General features: G+C 44.0%; 1 pseudogene; it reads right to left on the minus strand.

Moving 5' to 3' along the window:
• Positions 1-935: 935 nt before the first annotated feature.
• On the minus strand, positions 936-1487 carry LOC116461041 (peptidyl-prolyl cis-trans isomerase A-like; annotated as a pseudogene).
• Positions 1488-18922: the final 17435 nt, after the last annotated feature.

Genomic DNA, 18922 nt, shown 5'->3' on the forward strand with positions numbered 1-18922 from the left:
TTCACAATTAACAAGCACTTCAGTAAATGAACAGAATCTGTTCTTCATCCATTGAGGTAGCAATTCTTTATCCAGAACTCATGTACCTGCAACTTCTGGTTAACCAGCCCTCCCACACAGCTCCAGAACAAAGCTAATTAGAGATTATAATCGTGACCTTCAGGCTCCTTCCTGAGCCTGAAGGGTACTTGAGTCATCAATAAAATACAGTGTGTTCAGTAGAGTTTCAGTTGACAAGTAAAATGGAGTTGAAAATTGGTGATCTATATATACTTGTTAACTCTCTGTTAACTAGACATATGTTGGCAGCTCTCGCGGAGTGAGCTCTTCTCATCTGCTAGAACTTTCCAGATATTTTCTCATTTAATCTTCTGAGCTCTGCTCTACGTGGTGGGCTTTAGGTGGGGAACTGGGGCTCTCATCTCTTGCTTGTCGAGTCTTAGTTGCTGTCCTTGACTGAGGTCCCTGTGATAATGCAGTTTATAGAGAGTCTGGAATGCCTGAACTAGGAGAAACCTCCAGGGGATCCAGTTTGATCCTTTCATTGTATGTGAGGCGTCTGAGGCCAGAGAGGCTGAGTGATGTGCTCAGGTTTGCCCGGAGCACCTGCCTCCTAGCTCTAAGTTCTCTCTATTACATCACAGCATATTCGACATAATTCAGCTGCTATCTTGATTATCCCCAGGAGTAGGGAGAGTGATTTTATGGTCCAAAACAGGATCCAGCAAACAGAGCCTGTCTTTTTTTTTTTTTTGGTTATTTAGTTTTTATTTCATAATCATAAACTTAACTCTTCAACCCAGCTAGGCATGGAAGGGAACAAAGAAAACATGGAATCCAAAGGGAACTGCAGCGAGAGCACAAAGATTCTAAGATACTGCGAGCAAATGGGGTGGAAGTGTGCTCTCCTGAACTACAGAAGGAATAGTCTGGTGGTTAAGATAAAACACAAGTCAAACTTATTGAAGTTGTCTGCAGTCAGCAATGATGATCTTCTTGCTGGTCTTGCCATTCCTGGACCCAAAGTACTCCATGGCCTCCACAATCTTCATGCCTTCTTTCACCTTGCTGAAGACCACATGCTTGCCATCCAACCACTCAGTCTTGGCAGTGCAGATGAAAAACTGGGAATCATTTGTGTTGGGTCCAGCATTTGCCATGGACAAGATGCCAGGACCTGTATGCTTTAGGATGAAGTTCTCATCATCAAATTTCTCCCCACAGATGGGCTTGCCACCAGTGCCATTATGGCACGTGAAGTCACCACCCTAACACATAAACCCTGGAATAATTCTGTGAAAGCAGGAACCCTTATAACCAAATCCTTTCTTTCCAGTGCTCAGAGCACGAAAATTTTCTGCTGTCTTTGGAATCTTGTTTGCAAACAGCTCAAAGGAGACACGGCCCAAGGGCTCGGTGTTGATAGCGATGTCGAAGAACACAGTGGGGTTGACCATGGCTGATAGTACAGGACTCCTGGTGGCGGCAGCGTTTTAAAAGCTTTTTTTTTTTTTTTTTTTTGAGAGAGGGTCTTGCTCTGTTGTCAGGGCTGGAGTGCAGTGGCACAGTCATGGCTCACTGCATCCTTGACTGGCAGGGCTCAAATGATCCTCCCACTTCAGCCTCCCGAGTAGCTGCTACTGCAGGTGCATACCACCCTATGCATGCTAATTTTTGTATTTTTTTGTAGAGACGGGGTTTCACCATGTTGTCCAGGCTGTTTTTGAACTCCTGGCCTCAGGCATTCCTCCTGCCTTGGCCTCCCAAAGTGCTGAGATTATAGGCTTGAGTCACCACACCTGGCCTCTTTTTTTTTTTCTCCTTTTTAATGTCAAAGAGCAGTCTGTTAAATTAGCTATGACCTTATGCATTAACTATATGAGTGTTACAAAGTGTTGGCTGAGTCTGGATCCTTGAGGATAAATGTGAGCGGCATGAAATATATGCCCAGTGTGGATTTGGTGCATTTCCGTCATGCTCATCTTCCCTCACTCCTGACATTGAGGGAAGCTGCCAGGGCAGCTTTAAAAATGTGTCAAAGATTTGACTGCTTGTGACCATTCCACGGTTCCTGCCTTGGTCCTGGCCACCATCTTCTCTCACCTAGATGACCTCTGGGGCCTCCTTACTGGAATCCCTGCTTCTGTGTTTCTCATCACACTTAGACTACACTACACACTCCTTACCAGGGCCTCAAGGCCTTGCATGGCTTGTGCTCTGCCCACCGCTCTGACCTCCTGTCCTACTCTGCACTCCCTCACTCTATTCCAACCACCCTGGCCTTACCATGCCTCAAAACTGCCAAACTCATTTCTGCCACAGGACCTTTGCACAGGCTTTTTTCTCTACCTGGAATGCTCTTTGCTCAGATGGTTTCTTGGCTCACTCTTCCATTTTATTCAGGTCTTTGCTCAAATATCACCCCTCCAGGGAGGCTTTCCCAATGGCCATGTCTAAGATAACACCCTCTTCCTTTCATTTTGCTTTTTCCAATGTTGCTTTAGTGTTGTATAGAGCACTGAATACTGCCTTATGATAAATAACAGTCCTACTTATAAGTATTTACTTGTTTTTCTGTTCTTTGTCTGACCTGCTAGAATTTAAGGTCTGTGAGGCTCAGAACAAAGTTGACTCCCCATATCTCGCATCAGTGCCTGGTACATGGTAGATGCTCAGTAAATAACTGTTGAGTAAATTAATAAACTAAAAATTTACAACCAGGCCAGGCATGGTGGCTTACGCCTGTAATCCCAGCACTTTGGGAGGCCAAGACGGGTGGATCACAAGGTCAGAAGATTGAGACCATCCTGGCCAACATGGTGAAACCCCATCTCTACTAAAAATACAAAAAATAGCTGGGTGTGGTGGCACGTGCCTGTAGTCCCAGCTACTCGGGAGGCTGAGGCAGGAGAATCACTTGAACCAGAAAGAAGAGGTTGCAGTGAGCAGAGATCACACCACTGCATTCCAGCCTAGTGACAGAGCGAGACTTCGTCTCAAAAAAAAAAAAAAAATATATATATATATTTAGAACCAATAAGATAGTTCAATAAGGTGTCTGGTTACAAAAAAAAAAAAATCCTGGGGGAAAATGGACTCTAGGAATTTTCCAACCAAAAGGTACAGTACCTATATGAAATAAATGGCAAAGTTTCATAGAGGCATCTGAAAGCTGACTTACATCAACGGAAAGGCATATCATGTTTTTGGATGGGAAGACAGTATTGTAAAGAAAACAATTTTCCCCAAATTAGTTCTTGAATTGAATGCAATTTCAACCTAATGCCTTTAGGGTTGTGTAAGTTGACAAAACTATTTAAAAACTCATCTGCAAAGATAAATAGGAAAAAGCCACCCAGGAATTTTTGGAAAAATAATGACAGTGAGAAGGGAACTTCAATGTAAAAATTCTAGTATGTATTATAAAGCTGTAATGATTAAGATAGTGTATTATTGGGGCAGGAATATACCAAAATACCCATGAAATAGAATAGTAAATTCAGCCAGAGAAAAAAGGGTATGTTAGAATTTACTGTAAGAATTGGATTATAACCCATGGAAGAAAGTAGATATTCATAAATCCATACTGATATAAATAATTATATGTACTGCGGGAGAAGGGAGAGTTCTTCCTTGCAGAGGAATTTTGATTAATAGTTGTAGAGGAATGATGGAAATAGAAAATCACCAGTAGGCAAATACTGCGATAACAATCATCACAGGCAAGTACGTCAACAGATGCTAAAATTAGTATTTAGTATGACGAGAACAGGATATTTGCATTATCTCAAAGTATTTCCTCACAAGATATTTATTATTTACTAAGAGAAAAAATAGTAACATTACAGTGTAGAAACCTGGCAGGTACCACCTTAACCAAGTGATCAAGTTTAATATCACAGGTGATGGGACATCCTGACATCATGTACCATCTGGTATGTTGCACCGTCATGCACTCCTGCACTGTGAAAGGCACATCGCTTCTATGATATTTGTGTCTCCAATGCATACCCTCAATCTAACCCCAAGAAAACATGAGGCAACCCCAAATTAAGGGATATTTTATGAAGTAGCTGGTCAGTGCCCTCTCAAAGAGTCAAGGTCATGAAAGATTGAAGACAAAGGAACTGTCTGATTGGAGGAAACTGAGAAGACGTGATAACTCAAGGCAATGTAGGATCTTGGGTTGGATCCTGGAACAGAGAAAGAACATTAATGGGAAAACTGGTGAAAATCAAATAAGGTCTGCAGAGTAGTTATGTTAATTTTCCAATTTTTTTTTTTTTGGCACTATGGTTACATAAGTTCTTAACATTAGGGGAAGCTGGGGGAGAGGCATAAAGGAACTCTTAATTTTATTTTTGCAAATTTTCTGAAAGCTTAAAATGATTTCAAATAGAAAGCTAAAAAAGAATTTACTATAAGAGTAAGGTGGGGGAAAAATAATGGATTATTCAATTAATGATGGTGAGACAGTTAACCATTTGGAGATATGCATAATTCTAATTATATATATGTATATATGCTTTATTTATAAAAGTATAATCCATACCATATACCAAAATAAATGCCATGTGGATTTAAACAATTGATCTCATGGAGATAGAAGAATGATGATTACAGAGGCTGGTGGGAGGCTAAGGCAGAGAACTGCTTGAACCTGGGAGGTGGAGGTTGCAGTGAGCCGAGATTGCTCCACTGCACTCCAGCCTGGGTGACAGAGTGAGACTCCTTCTCAAAAAAGAAACAAAAACAAACAAACAAAAAAACACAGATGCTGGGAAGGGTAATGTGGTTGGGGGGATAAAGAAGGGTTGGTTAATGGGTATAAAAATACGGTGAGAGAGAAGGAATAAGATCTAGTGTTCAGTAGCACAATAGGGTGACTATAGTTAACAGTAATTTCCTGTATATTTCAAAATAACTATAAGAGTGGAATTAGAATGTTTCTAACACAAAGAAATGAATGTTTAAGGTTATGCATATCCCAATTATCCTGATTTGGTCATTATGCATTGCATGTGTGTATCAAAATATCACATGTATCCCAGAGATATGTACAACTATTATGTGTTTATAAAAATTAAAATTAGAAAAATAGAAAAATAAAAAAAGATAGTTACATATACTCGTTAAAGCAAAATAAGAAACATTAAGGTTAGATGAAGCAATATGGAAAATGAATTTCTTATCCTCAATAATTAGAAATCAGTTAATCTCTATGCTACAATTTTAATTAATATTTATGTAATGAATGTATAATGTATTATAAACGCATATTAATACATTTCTATTTATGTTAATATTGATAATTTTATAAAAATAACTTGCTGTCTACACCTGTCTAATTGTGTTACCTGGGGATATCCTGGTCAATTTTCAGGTGAAGGTCAGATAAAACTGGGCTCAAATTTAGGCTCCACTGCATACTAGCTGTGTTTCTGAGTCTATGCTTAGATATTAATTAATTGGATTTGGATTTGTTGAGTGGCCCCTCTATGTACCAGTCAGGGTACTAAAATTTCTATTCTGATTTATGCTTTTAGTCTTGATTAATTCATTTGTAGGCTGGAGATTACAGCGTCTGCCTCCTAAGATTGTTGAAAAGTATTAAGATAGCGTATTGAAGCCCTTGGAACAAAGCCTGGTATATCGTAGGAGCCCATTCAATGTTGGTGCTTCCTATGTCCAAAAAGTAGGCATTTCTCCCCTGGTAAGTGACCACCGGTAATCACCTGAATTATAGACACTAACATTTAAGAATATAATGTAGTGGTTAAGAAAGCACAGACCCTGGAACCAGGCCAAGTTCAAATTCTAGCTCTTCTACATACTGGCTGTGTGACATTGAGACAGTTACTTAAGTGTCTCTGCTTCAATTCCTCATCTACAAATTCCCCAATAAGAAGATCTATCTCAGAAAGGTATTATGAAGATTAAACGAGTTAAGATTTGAAATGCATTTGGAACAACAGCTGGCACACAGTAAGTGCCATATAAAGGTTTGCTAAATAGAATACAAATTATACCTGGTCTTTCAAAATAGATCACAAAAGCAAAAAACCACTGTACACAAAAGCAAAAAACCATTGAGATTGGGAAAAGGTGCTATCCTTTTTAGCTCTGTAAAGGCCTGGCCAGAGCCCCTGGGGGTCAGCGCATCCTTTTTGCCCTGGGCCAAGAGACCCCAAGTTTCATTCATGAGAGAAACACAGCAAAGCAATGGGCTTCTTGGGGTGAGGCAGTGGGAGGAGGGTAAAGAGGTCTTTGTAGTGACATTAGAATTGAGGCAATTCAAGGATAGTGATTTCAGGTGGATTTGCAAATGAATGATTAACTTTCACCATTTTGACAATTTATCGAAGCTCCACCTCTGCCAATTCTTCTGGGTTGACGGTTAAAGTATTTAATACTTCAGGGATAAAGTTTTCTCCTCTGAAGAGTTCTAACAACAGGCAGGGTGCAGTGGCTTACGCCTGTAATCCCAACACTTTGCGAGGCTGAGGTGGGTGGATCTCTTGGAGTTGTTAGGGGAGGAAAAACCACCTCCAGGTCAGAAGCTTGCCTTGTGTGTCACATTTCAGACAATAGGAAGGACTTCCCCAGTTTCCCTCCAGCGGGGTGGAGAGAAACTTCCCCCACCCTCACTGGAATAGTATAGTCAGCCTTAATCCCCCTACCTCGTGGGAGATGCGTAACTTGGATCCCTTTTCCAACGTTCTTGTTGTGTGACCTTGCTTGTCTAAATTCAGTTTCCTTATCTATAAAATGGAAATGGTGACACTTGCCTCTTAGGGCAGTGGAGCCTAAATTTGAGAAACCCCGTCTCTACTAAAAATAAAAAAATTAGCCAAGTATGGTGGCACGTGCCTGTAATCCCAGCTACTCGGGAGGCTGAGGTGGGAGAATTGCTTGAACCCAGGAGGCCAAGGTTGCAGTGAGCCAAGATCGTGCCACTGCACTCCAGGCTGGGTGACAAAGTGAGATTCTGTCTCAATTAAAAAAAAAAAAATTCTAACTATAAACTCAAGTGTGGGGAGGAGTAAATGAGCAAAAGCCAGGGACCAGGGCTTTGGAAACACATGACTTCTGCAAATGTGAATTATTATCATGGACCCAGTGGCCATGGGTCCCAGAATTGCCAACCCCAGGACCGGCAGTTGTGTAAATCTCGAGTAGCAGGCGACCTTGTCCACTCTGTGGACTTCCAGGGCCAAATGGGCTCCTGAGCAAATTATTTTCTCTGCCCAAAAGGACTGCTGAGTGCTCTTGCAAAGGGGGCCAGCAAGTAACAACCCAGCCGCTCTCAGCGTGCGTGGGCACGTCGGCCGCTCTCTCAAACAGAAGTATTGTGTCCCAAGGTCCTTTTAAAATAAGCCTATTTTGAGATGTTTGTATACAAACCGGGGAAAGAATGGGGGTATTATGCCCATAATGGAAAGTGCTCATAAATAAAAAGGCGCCATTTATCGTCCATTTCCAAGGCTGCTCTGTGGGCTGCTGCTGTGGATCTAGGCCTGGGAGGGGACGGATGTTGGGCCTTGTCAATCAGGCTGGCTGCAGGAAGGAGTGGGCTTTGTGCCAAAGACGCCGAGTTTGCAGAGTTCCAGGAATTTCTTCTTTGTCACTGGGGCCTGGCTACCTCCAGCAGATGGAAGATCCACTTTAGGAAAATGGCTTTTTCATTGTAATCAAGGCTTATAACATGTTTCAGTGAATTCTTTAGAATCACTGTAATCACGGTAGAGAGCCCGTGGGGTTAGAGGTGGGAAAGGATGGGTTTTGAGTGCAGCATATCACACACACACACACACACACACACACACGCACACACACACACCACACAGGTTACTCTCAATTATTGTCTTGCTGGATCTGTCACCACAAACATATGCTCTCAGGTCACACCTGCCCAGTGCTTCCGCATTATGGGGTAGGTGCATTGCGAGGGGTGAGGAATGAATCTCTTTTTGAGTGCTGACTATGTGCCAGGCACAGTGCGGAGAACTCTCTCTCCATTATCTCATTTTATCCCCACAACAGCCCTAAGAGGCAAGTGTCATCATTTCCATTTTATAGATGAGAAAACTGAATTCAGGGAGGTGATGTTAGAAAGCAAGGTCACGCAACTAGAATGTTGGAAAAGGGATCCAAGTCATGCATCTCCCAGGAGGTAGGGGGATTAAGGCTGACTATACTATTCCAGTGAGGGTGGGGGAAGTTTCTCTCCACCCCGCTGGAGGGAAACTGGGGAATTCCTTCCTATTGCCTGAAATATGACACACAAGGTAAGCTTCTGACCTGGAGGTGTTTTTCCCGCCCCTACTAATTCCAAGAGTCCTTTTACAAAGCAAAATGGAGTTGGCATTGGTTAGGACAAAGAAGTTACCCCCCAGCTCTGTTCATCTTTCCACTCCAGTCGAATAAAGGCCAACCCCATCCTTTACTCCAAACTGTTGGCCAGTAGAATGAATACTGTGTGGAGAACATACAGGATTTGGAGTTAAAGGAAAGTCAAATACACAGAGAATAAAATGGTAGTTACCAGGGGTGGGGCAAGGAAGGGGTGGAGAGAAAATGAGGAGTGTAAGTCAAAAGATACAAAGGTGCAGAGGTGTAGGAGGAACAAGTCTAGAGTTCTAACGTGCCACATGAGGACAATAGTTAATATGTATTGTATTCAGGATTTTTGCTAGGAGTATACTTTAAGTGCTTTTGCCACACACACACAAAGGATAACTATGTGAAGTGATAGATCTGTGTATTCACCTGACTCTAGTAAGCATTTCACTATGTATATGTATATCAAAGCCTCATGTTACGCGCCTTAAATATATACAGTAAAAGAAACAAATAGAAGGAGGCTGGAATCCCATGGGTTTGGTGCGATTGTTGCCCACTCGGTACAGTCAAAGAGCACTGGCTGGGGAGTCCTCAGTGTTGTATGATGCCTTAGACCAGGGGCTCTGGACCTGGCTGCCTGGACTCAGTCTTAGGTCATCAACTGTGACCTTGAGTAGATTTTATTTTGCTGAGTCTCAGTCTCAGTTTTCTCATCTCTAAAATGGACACACAATGGTACCTACCTCACTGGGCTGGTGAGACAATACATGAAAGAGGCTATAGCAAGTTGCATCCTTCTAATGTTTCCTTGACCCTCTTGTCACCTGCACGTTTTCCGGGCAGTTCCTGCACACATCCATGGCCTCCAGCCTCAAGCACCTGTGATCCTCTCTGCCCAAGGGCTCCTCTGGTGCTCAGGAGGGTGCTCAACCCCTGCACAGGACATTTAGAAGTGCCAGGGAGTTAATGTCCCAGGAGGGACCCTCAACCAGTGGAAGATGGGAGTTGGTGGATCCATACCCAGCTTTCTCACACTCAGTGGAAAAATTCTCATGTGTGTAACACAGAGCTTCCCAAAGTGTCCCCAGTAGGACCTAACCTTAGTTGTCCACAGAGGTGACCTACTCATCACTGTACCATTTACTGACTTTTCTCTCTTCTCTGTTTTATTTTCTGGCTCTCACTGTGCTTCCTGAGACCACCTCCCAAGTAAACACCCTGCAACCAAATCCTCATCTCAGAGTCTGTTTTTGGGGAACTCGATCAAGACAGGGGCTTAGCATGAAGCCTAGCATTTAGTAAGTACTCAGCAAGCAGTGTTTACAATTAATTAATTATTATGAGAGACAGGGTCTTGCTATGTTCCCAGTGCTGTGGCTATTCACAGGTGCGATCCCACTACATATCTGCACGGGAGTTTTGACCTGCCCCATTTTCTCTCTGGGTCAGTTCACCCCTCCTTAGGCAACCTTGTGGTGCCCCCTCCTCAGAGGTCACCATACTGATACCAAACTTAGTGAGGACACCTGATTGCCGTGGCATGCTGCAGCCCGGAACTCCTGGGCTCAAGCAATCCTCCCACCTCAGGCCCCCGAGTAGTTGGGACTACAGGTGTGCACCACTGTGCCCAGCCGTATTTACTGTTGTATTCTTGTGGTATTAGCTCTGCTACCTCCCTGGCTCTACAACGTCCCTATGAAATCCCAGGGGTGTCCATTATTCTCTCTTGGCTTGTGCCCAGCTTTGGAGAATATGAGCTCTGGCTATGAGCTAGAGGGTGCCTGGATATGAGTGTCTCCTCTTCTTGAGTTTTGGCTTCAGCACCTGCCTGCAAATAGCTCCTGCGATCTCAGGGAGCTTGGCCATCATTGGCAAGAATGTGTCCTTCCTGCTAGATTATGGTTCATGCCTGAGAGTAAAAGAATCTAGCTGTGTGCCCTGGAGAAGGTGGCTGAGCCTCCATTTCCTCTTCTGTAATAGGGAAATTAAGAAGTTAGGGTTGTTGAGATGAGTTAACAAGATAATGTTCATGAAACATTCAGTACAGTGCTTGGCACAGAAGGAGGAGTTGATACACGGTGGTCAGAGATTTTTCTCTAGACCAACCCCCCAACTGTACACCTGGAAATTTCAGGCCCAAAGAGTGACCCGTCATGGCTTTTAAACATGCAGTTGCACCTGCCATGAGATGTAAAGGCAGGTGGAGTGGAAGGGCCTGGCAGGCCTGAATGACAGCAAACTTCCTTCCTGGCTACTTCCTGCAATGGCAGCCTCCACTGATCAAATATTCATCAAACCCAACAATGTGTCCATAACACTGTGCAAAGATGAGAAGGGCACTCATCAGGCCCCCCAGGAAGCTCATGGCCAAATGATGCTGCCCAGTATCATGAAGGATGTTTTCAGGCCTTTGGAAGGAGCTAATCTGGGAAGTTTCAGATAACTTTAATAACAAAAAATCATTTTTTATAACTATATAATCATATTAATCATAAACATTTATTGATGTCTACTCTGAAGCAGGCACAGTTTTAAACAGTTTATAGAAATCAATTGAGTTGATCCTATACTGGTACAGATAGATTATTATTATAATATCCATTTGACAGATAAGAAACTGAGTCCCAGAGAGGTCATGTAGTTTGCCTAGAGTCACACAGTTGCTAAGCAGGGGCACTGGGATTTGAACTCGGATATTATGGATCCAGAATCTTTACTTTTAATTCCCATTGTACTACCCCACACTTAAAATAACACAAGGGACCTGGTTGTCTGAACTTTCAGTGGTTCCTCTGTAGAATCTTTGTGCAACTTTTAGTTTAATGATGCTTAGGTTGATTTTGGCCTGTTGGCCTCTTCCTGCACTCTGATAAGCTGTAAGTTCTGGATTTGAGTTGGATTCCCTGGGAAACTTGAGTCAGTCAGATGTGCAAACATAACTGGATGCCAGCTCTGTCCTGGTTTCCTGGGGCCCCATTGCAGCTTCTAAGTGTGAGGAATTTATCATGGTTTCCCAGAACATTACTGACCAGCCAACCATTTCCGTCCTATAGATGGAGGGTTTTGAACCTTTTCAGGGTCACAGATTGTGGTTAACACTGTTTTGGTGTCCTGCCAAGATCCCCTTTGCTGAGCCATCCGTGAGCTGCTGTGAGTGTTGGCTGCTAATGATTCGTAGCTGCCCTTTTCTTAGGGTTGCTATATTTAGCAAATAAAAATACTTAATTTTATCTGGAAAACCTACATCATCTCCAGAAACGCAGGGAGCAACTCACGGCCAATAACTGAGGGATGTAGACGTAGGGGTATAAGAGGCTGGCCTCATGCCATGGGATGGGGTAACTCTGTGTATAGATTATTTTCCAGTGTCCCTCCTGGGGATCAGGCCAGGGCTACATATCACCCAAGATCACATCATTGCTGGGTTCTTTTCTCTTCCTTTTCCTTGAAAGTTTCCCCTGTGAGTCCTTCCTCAGTAACTCCCATGACCCTGAATCTTGGCTTCAGGTTCTGCTTCTAGGGAACCCAGATCCCCTTGAGAATGTGATAAAAACTCGACTTTGTCCTTTAAAAACTGCACAGATACACCTACACCCCAACATTAGCATATGATTTTTGGGATTCACCTTGAAGGGAGCCCCTTACTTCATCCTATGTTTCCCAAACCTTGTCTATCTCGCCCTCTTATAGCTGATAGCGAGTGACTGGCAGCCACTGGGGTAAAATGAGGGTTAGCATGAAGTTTGCACTGCAAATTATAAGCAGATTTTTTTTTGGGGGGCTATGTGATTTCCATTATTTGCAGAAAGTCTATGTGGAATTCAAAACATGCCCAGAGAGAGGAAGTTGTCAGCTGAATGCTTTGATAAGAGATGATAGTTGAAAGAACATGAAGGAAATACAAGTCTGATAAGTCACCTACCTGTTTCTTCAAAGACTTGCCATTGCTCTCTTGATAAAGATCAAAGTCCTGGACAATGTCTTGAGGCCCTCCATGGATAGGTCCCCCTCATGCCAGCTTTATTCCAAATCACTTACCCATTTGATCCCCATGCAGCAGCAGCCACACTTGTTTCCTTCAATCTTTCCAACTCAGCATGCTCCTTCTTGCCCCAGGGCCCTTGCACATGTCACTTCTTTTCCTTGGATTACTCTTCTCAGCCTTCTTGCTCCTCCATTACTCAATCACTTCCTTGGGGAAGCTCCTTCTGACTTCCCAGATCAGATGGAAGCACTCACATTATCTGGGACTTCTCCTTCATGTTAATTACCTATTGCTGTGTAACAAATTACCCCAAACATAACCTAAAACCACAAACATTTATTACTTCCGAGTTTCTGTGAGTTAGGCATCTGGGAGTGGATTAACTGGGTGGTTTTAACTCAGAGTCATTCATGAGGTTGCAGTCAGGTTGTTGGCCAGGGCTGCAGTCATCTGAAGAGGCTCAACTGGGGATAGAAGCTCTGCTTCCAAGATCACCGACGTGGTTGCTAGAAGTTCCCTGTTCCTCCCTAAAGGGAGGTTCTCCCTTACCCCTCACATGCCTGAGTATCCTCACAACATGGCAACTGGTACTTCCTCCAGGGCAAATGATGAGAAAAGAGACAGAAAGAGAAAGAATGAATACATCCAAGATGGGGCCACAGTCTTTTTATAGCCTAGTCTTGGAAATGACATCCCTTCTCTTCTACTCCTTACAAGTAAGGCACTGAATCCAACCTATATTCCAAGAAAGGGGAATTGAGCTCCACCTCTCAAGGCGAGGAACATCAAAGGCTTTGTGGACCTACCTTTAAAAGGCCCACTGTCATTTATCATGGCTGGCGTCATTTAACTGGTATGATTACTTGATTTGTGTCTGTCTGGGCTGCACTCTTCAAAAAGGAAGAGTCTCTTCTTTATTTCTCTTACCATCATATCCCAGTGCCCAACCCATAGTTAGCACTGAATACATATTTATTTAATGAATGGAATGATTTTAATTTTTTTGTCAGTATAGTTCAAGAAAAGTCTGACAAAGAGATCATGATCAATTTTTGACGGAATGTCACTGAAACTCAGTGTGCACATGAAAATCCCTACAGCTGGCTGGCCTTTTGATTTCAGTTTGAGGGGAAGCATAGAGTGAAGAGCTGTCTTTTTTTTGTTCATTCATTTAGTGAACATTTATTGAGCATTTATTGTGGTCAAGAAAGAGTCCTGGGTACTGAGGATGCAGAGATTAATGGGATGCACAGTGATTTTTATAAATTAAGACATCCACATGTTCGTGTATAAAACAGCCCAAAGCCTTTTGAGTGATCTTCAAACACGAAAGACAATAGACAGCTGTATTGGAAACAGACTCCTTGATATTGAGTTTGCAGAAGCTGTTTTATCAGCCCAGCATGTCGCCCAAGTGAAGTGGAGTATTTACATTTAATTCCAAAGTGGTTGTGCCAACATCAATCCTCTGGTTTTCATACTTTTTGGTCACTGTTTGCAAATGTAATAAAAGGTTTTTGTCAAAGAAGCTGGATAAAGATGGAAAGAGAATGGCATTCTATGTGACTGGTGGGAAGCGCGAGTGGTTGATGCTGGGCAACAGTCGGCTAGGGTCGCAGGGGCATACGTGGAGAACAGGGACAATGTGGACAAAAGGAGTCTGAAAAAATGAAATAGCAGCAAAAATCGGCTTGGGCCAAAATGTGTGCAGCGTGGGAAAAGCCCTGGTCTGACGCTCAAGAGATCTCAGCTCTGGTCCCCACATTGCTACACACTTTCTTTTCTGGGCCCCTTCGTCCTTATTTGTAAAATAAGTGCATTGTATCAGACCAGAGGTTTTAAAACCTCTTTTTTCTTAGTACATCTCTAGTGCCACCCAGATATGTAAAACAGAAGATTTAAGCCTCTCTTCTCAGAGGACTAAGAATAGGGGGCTGTATCCCATGCTATTGATGTCTCTTGCATATTCTCTTGTTCTGCAAAACTTTGGCTTCTTCCATTAAATTCCAACTGCCAGCACATGCTCCCTGTCACTCCCTCCCTGCCCAAGGGCTTTTTCTGGCTGCCAGAGTTCGTTTTGCCGCTTCTGGGCAGGCTGGAAGTCCCAGAGAATCAACATCCCCTACAAGCAGCTCTGAACTAATGACTGAAGGGAGCCGTGGTATTTATACCCCAGCTCCCGCACACCTCAGGTGGGATGTTGCCAATGCTTGTGCTCTAGACTGGCTCATACAGGTCCCTAGGAGGCACAGGCTCTAGCTGCCCACAGTGGTAACTGCATTGATAACTCACCCTTTGTTGGTTGTCTTTCCTTCCCTTTCTCACTTCTTCACTCTCCAAGTGGTGATCGCAGAATCACCTCCCAAATATACAACTTGCACTTAAATCCTTGTTTCTTGGTCAGCTTCTAGGGAAACACAAACTAAGACAGGGACTCAGAGCAGAAAAAGCTCTTTCTGCCTTCCTCATCCACCTGAGACACCTCTGCAGAGCTCCTAGGCCTCAGGGCACTGTGCAAACCACTGGACTAAAACAAAAAAAGCTTTGTGTTTCCTTAATGGTGGTGGTATTAAAAAAAATGCACACCTCTCTCTGCTTTAGTAGAACTTTACACAGGCATTTTTAGGTGAAAAGAACCAGATTCCTTAGAAACCCAACGTCAGATTATGCTTTGACTTTGTAGAAGGGTTATTATGAACTAGCTTTCTCTTTTGCTCACTTGCTTTATGGAGTGAGGAAATAAATCTGTGCCAATTGGCAGATACACTGGCCCAAAATAGTTGGGGACAATGAAGCTCGAATGGCTTTTAGATGGATATCAGCCCCCTCCTTTTGATTGGTGATGTTCTTTCCTGACTCTTCTTCCAAACTTCACATGGAGGAGAAAGGGGAAAATCAGGTCCTTAGAGATGTTTCTCCCCCACAGCTGGGAAGGAATGACAAGAAGCATGAAGGGTGGTGTGCATCATGGGTGCCCTGGTCAAACTCCCTTGCCCTTCATGCTTCGGGGCACAGTGGCCTGACTTCCGACTTTCTGCACCTGCACTTCCTTGCCTGGCTGGTGCGTTGTTGCTTTTCAGGGAATTAACACTCCCTGGGAGCAGCCCTCAGCCAGTGATTGATGGGACCTGGGATACAGATACCCCAATTACCCTGTTCCTGGGGTGGGAAAACTCAGGTGTGTACATGACACCAGTCCCATTCCATTCCTGGGAGTAAGCGCTCATCTCCCACAGAGGTGACGTGCTTGATAACACTCCCTGTATTGGCTGCTTTTCTTCCCTGCTTCACTTCCCCATTCCTCTATGGGTATTTTCTCACACTTCCCAAATAAATTTTGGGTGCTCAAATTCTTGCCACAGAGTCTACTGGGAGAACTCGAACTACAACAAGAGTTTCCCAGGCAAGCGCTGGGTAGTTTCTGCTTATCCCTGATCTGTTCCTGGGAGTCTGTTTTCTTTGGCTACAACGTCAGTTGATGAGAGAAAGTTTATGGGTGCTGTCAAGTGCCTCCGGGCTGGGGACCCAGACTTGGCGAGACCTACCACTAAGAGACTGCTGTGGGCTGGGAGTACAGGTTAAAGGGCAAGTGTCCTTCCTGCATGAACAGCTCTAGGTTCACTTCTAGAGTGATACTGAGGTCACCACTTGGGGAGTGAAGAAGTGAGAAAGGGAAGGACAGGTGAATTCTACACCCTACATGGCTTCTGCAGTAATCTGTGGTCTCTGCCCACCACTGTCTACCCCGCCCATTAGGCTCCTGCAATAGCAAGCTACTTGGAGTCTCCCCACATCCCATTTCCCATCTGTTTCATGCCTCTTGACTTCAATTAACTGTTTTCTCTGCCTATATTGCCCTTCCCTGCCTTTCCCTTAGCAAAATCCTATGTATCCTAAAAGATCCAGTCTAAAGGTCACTTCCTCTGTAAAGTCTTCCCTGTATCCCTTGGGTGGAACAAGAGCCCTCAACCTTATTTTCATGCCTCCCACTCACCCCTAGCATCTTACTCTAACAGCACATTCACATACTGCACTGAAATTGTCAGTGTATACATCTGTCTCTCCACCAGAGAGTGAGCTCTTTGAAAACCAGGCTGTGTATTACTCAATTTTTCAATCCCCAGTGTCCTTCAAAGGGACTGGCACACTGTAGGTGCTGGATGTAGGGTGGGTCCCCGCAAAACAGACCCCAGGATGGAGATTTGTTTCCAAGTGATGTGTTAAGAAACTGCTCCCAGGAGAAACCAGTATGTGGGTGTGTTGGGGGGAGGTGGTGGAAGAAGGCCAGCGAAGGGGAGGAGGCCAAGTGAAGACAGGATTTCAGGCAAAAGTCTTGAAGAGGGGAGCTTCCACCTGACCCTGTGGGGAGCTCTGGGGGCATGAGTTATGCCTCAGGAGTTGTCCCAAAAGTTGGGCTTGTGCTCTCCTGGACCAGACAGTCATTGGCTGCAGATGCTCCAAGGAGACATAAACACCCAGACACTTCTACATCTCTGTGTGTGTGGGCAAAGTGTCTCTAGGAGCCCAAAGCCAGCCTTCTGGTGGCAGTCCCAGATGTGGGAGGTTAGAGGCAAAAGCCAGGGGGTGATCTACCCACAGAATCCAGGGCAGTGTCCCACAGAGGATCAGGGCCCACCACCAGAATGTGTACTAGAGGGCTCACTGCATGCCTGGTGACTTGTAGGGAAACGCTGGCTGGGCAGACCCCTTGTGCTACTCCTGGCACCTCCAACTCAGCCTATCTCAAACCCGGCTCATCACGTGGCCCATCATCCACCCTCTCCCTGCACCTGTTCTTGCCATGTTTTCTGAGTATTTCGCTCTAGCCTACTCTGAATCTCCAAAGCCAGATGCCAGAACTCACTCTCATAAGTTCACCCCTCATAAATTCACCCAAATCTTTCAATTCTCTTGTCAAAGTCTTTTTTGAAGTCATTTCCTGTCTATTATTCTCATTATCTTGCTGCTACATTCTCAAAGCCAAGGATGGCACTTCTGCTTATTGAGTGAATGAATGAATGAATGAATGGCCCAATCTGCTCAAAGAACTCCCACCTCCATAGCTTGGTGTATTAGTCTGTTCTCATGCTGCTAATAAAGACATATCCAAGACTGAGTAATTTATGAAGGAAAGAGGTTTAATAGACTCAGAGTTCCACATGGCTAGAGAGGCCTCACAGTCATGGAGGAAGACGAAGGAAGAGCAAAGTGACTTCTTACATGGTGGCAGGCAAGAGTGTTTGCAGGGGAACTCCCGTTTATAAAGCCATCAGATCTCCTGAGACTTTTTTGCTACCACGAGAACAGTATGGGGGAAACCACCCCCATGATTCAATTATTTCCACCTGGCCCTGCCCTTGACACGTGGGGATTATTACAATTCAGAGTGAAATTTGGGTGGGGACACAGCCAAACCATATCTCTTGTCATGCAATTTTTCCATGAGCTGATCCTACCGTCTTTCTTAATTTTTATACACTGCTAAATGCACATTCTATTTACGACAGAACAAACTACTCAGTCTTATGCAGCATAACTCATGTGTTCTTGACCTCTCTTCTTTGCTCTGCTCTTCTTTGCACCTAAAAAGCCTGATTTCTCATCTGTTCTTGTAAAAATCCAGCTTATTTTCCAAGGCCCTTCTTCCTGGGTGAGGTCTGCCTTTGAGCTTGTGACATTTAGTTTGCTCCTCTCCTAGGGAACCGCTAAAAAGATTTTTTGGCTTTGCTATCTTTAAAAGACAATGAGCTCCTCCATATCAAGAATTTGATGTGTGGTTGGCTTTGTTAGTCTTAGTCTGTTTTCTGTTGCCATAACAGAATACCAGAGACTGGGCAATTTCCAAAGAAAAGGCATGTATTTCTTATCGTTCTGGAGGCTGGGCACATCTGTTGAGGATCTTCATGCTGGTGGGTCTTTCCACAGATTCCCAGGTAGCACGGGACATCACATGGTGAGGGGGCTGAGTGTGCTAGCTCAGGCCTTTCTTTTATAAAGTGACTAATGCCCCATCCTCATGACTTTTTCTTAATCCTAATTACTTCCCAAAGGTCCCACCTCTCAAATCCCGTAGTCAGATTTCCTACCCTCTTCGTACTATTACAAAGGAGATTAAATTTCAACATGAGTTTCAGAGGGGACAAACATTCAAACCGTTGCAGCTGGTCACCAAATATTTTAATTGTCTCCTCTTGTGGGCACATAGGACTGTGTTTTCCTATCTCCTGGAACTAAGCCATAACCATGTGACTTACTTTGACCAATCAAATGTGAGCAGAGTCACTTGTGCCACTTCCAGGTGGGGTCTTGAAAAAGTCAGTATGGGATTCTCCACATCCCGTTTTTCTTGCTTTAGCAATCATGGAAGAACAGAGATAGAGCCTCCCTCAGCGTAGGTCCTTGAGTGAGGACACTGTAGATTGAAGGCTTCTGTGTTTCCACAACAGATATGTGGCATAGGCAAGAAATAAATTTTTGTTGCTTCTAGTCACCAAGATTTGGGGGTTGTCACATGGCCTAACCTAGCCAGATTAGGTCTAACGTAATCTCTTGACTGACAGAGTATCGGATTCATCTTCCTAGCCCTTCAGAATC

The sequence above is a fragment of the Hylobates moloch genome, unplaced genomic scaffold (genome assembly GCF_009828535.3).
Source record: "Hylobates moloch isolate HMO894 unplaced genomic scaffold, HMol_V3 SCAFFOLD_21, whole genome shotgun sequence".
NCBI classification, from domain to species: domain Eukaryota; kingdom Metazoa; phylum Chordata; class Mammalia; order Primates; family Hylobatidae; genus Hylobates; species Hylobates moloch.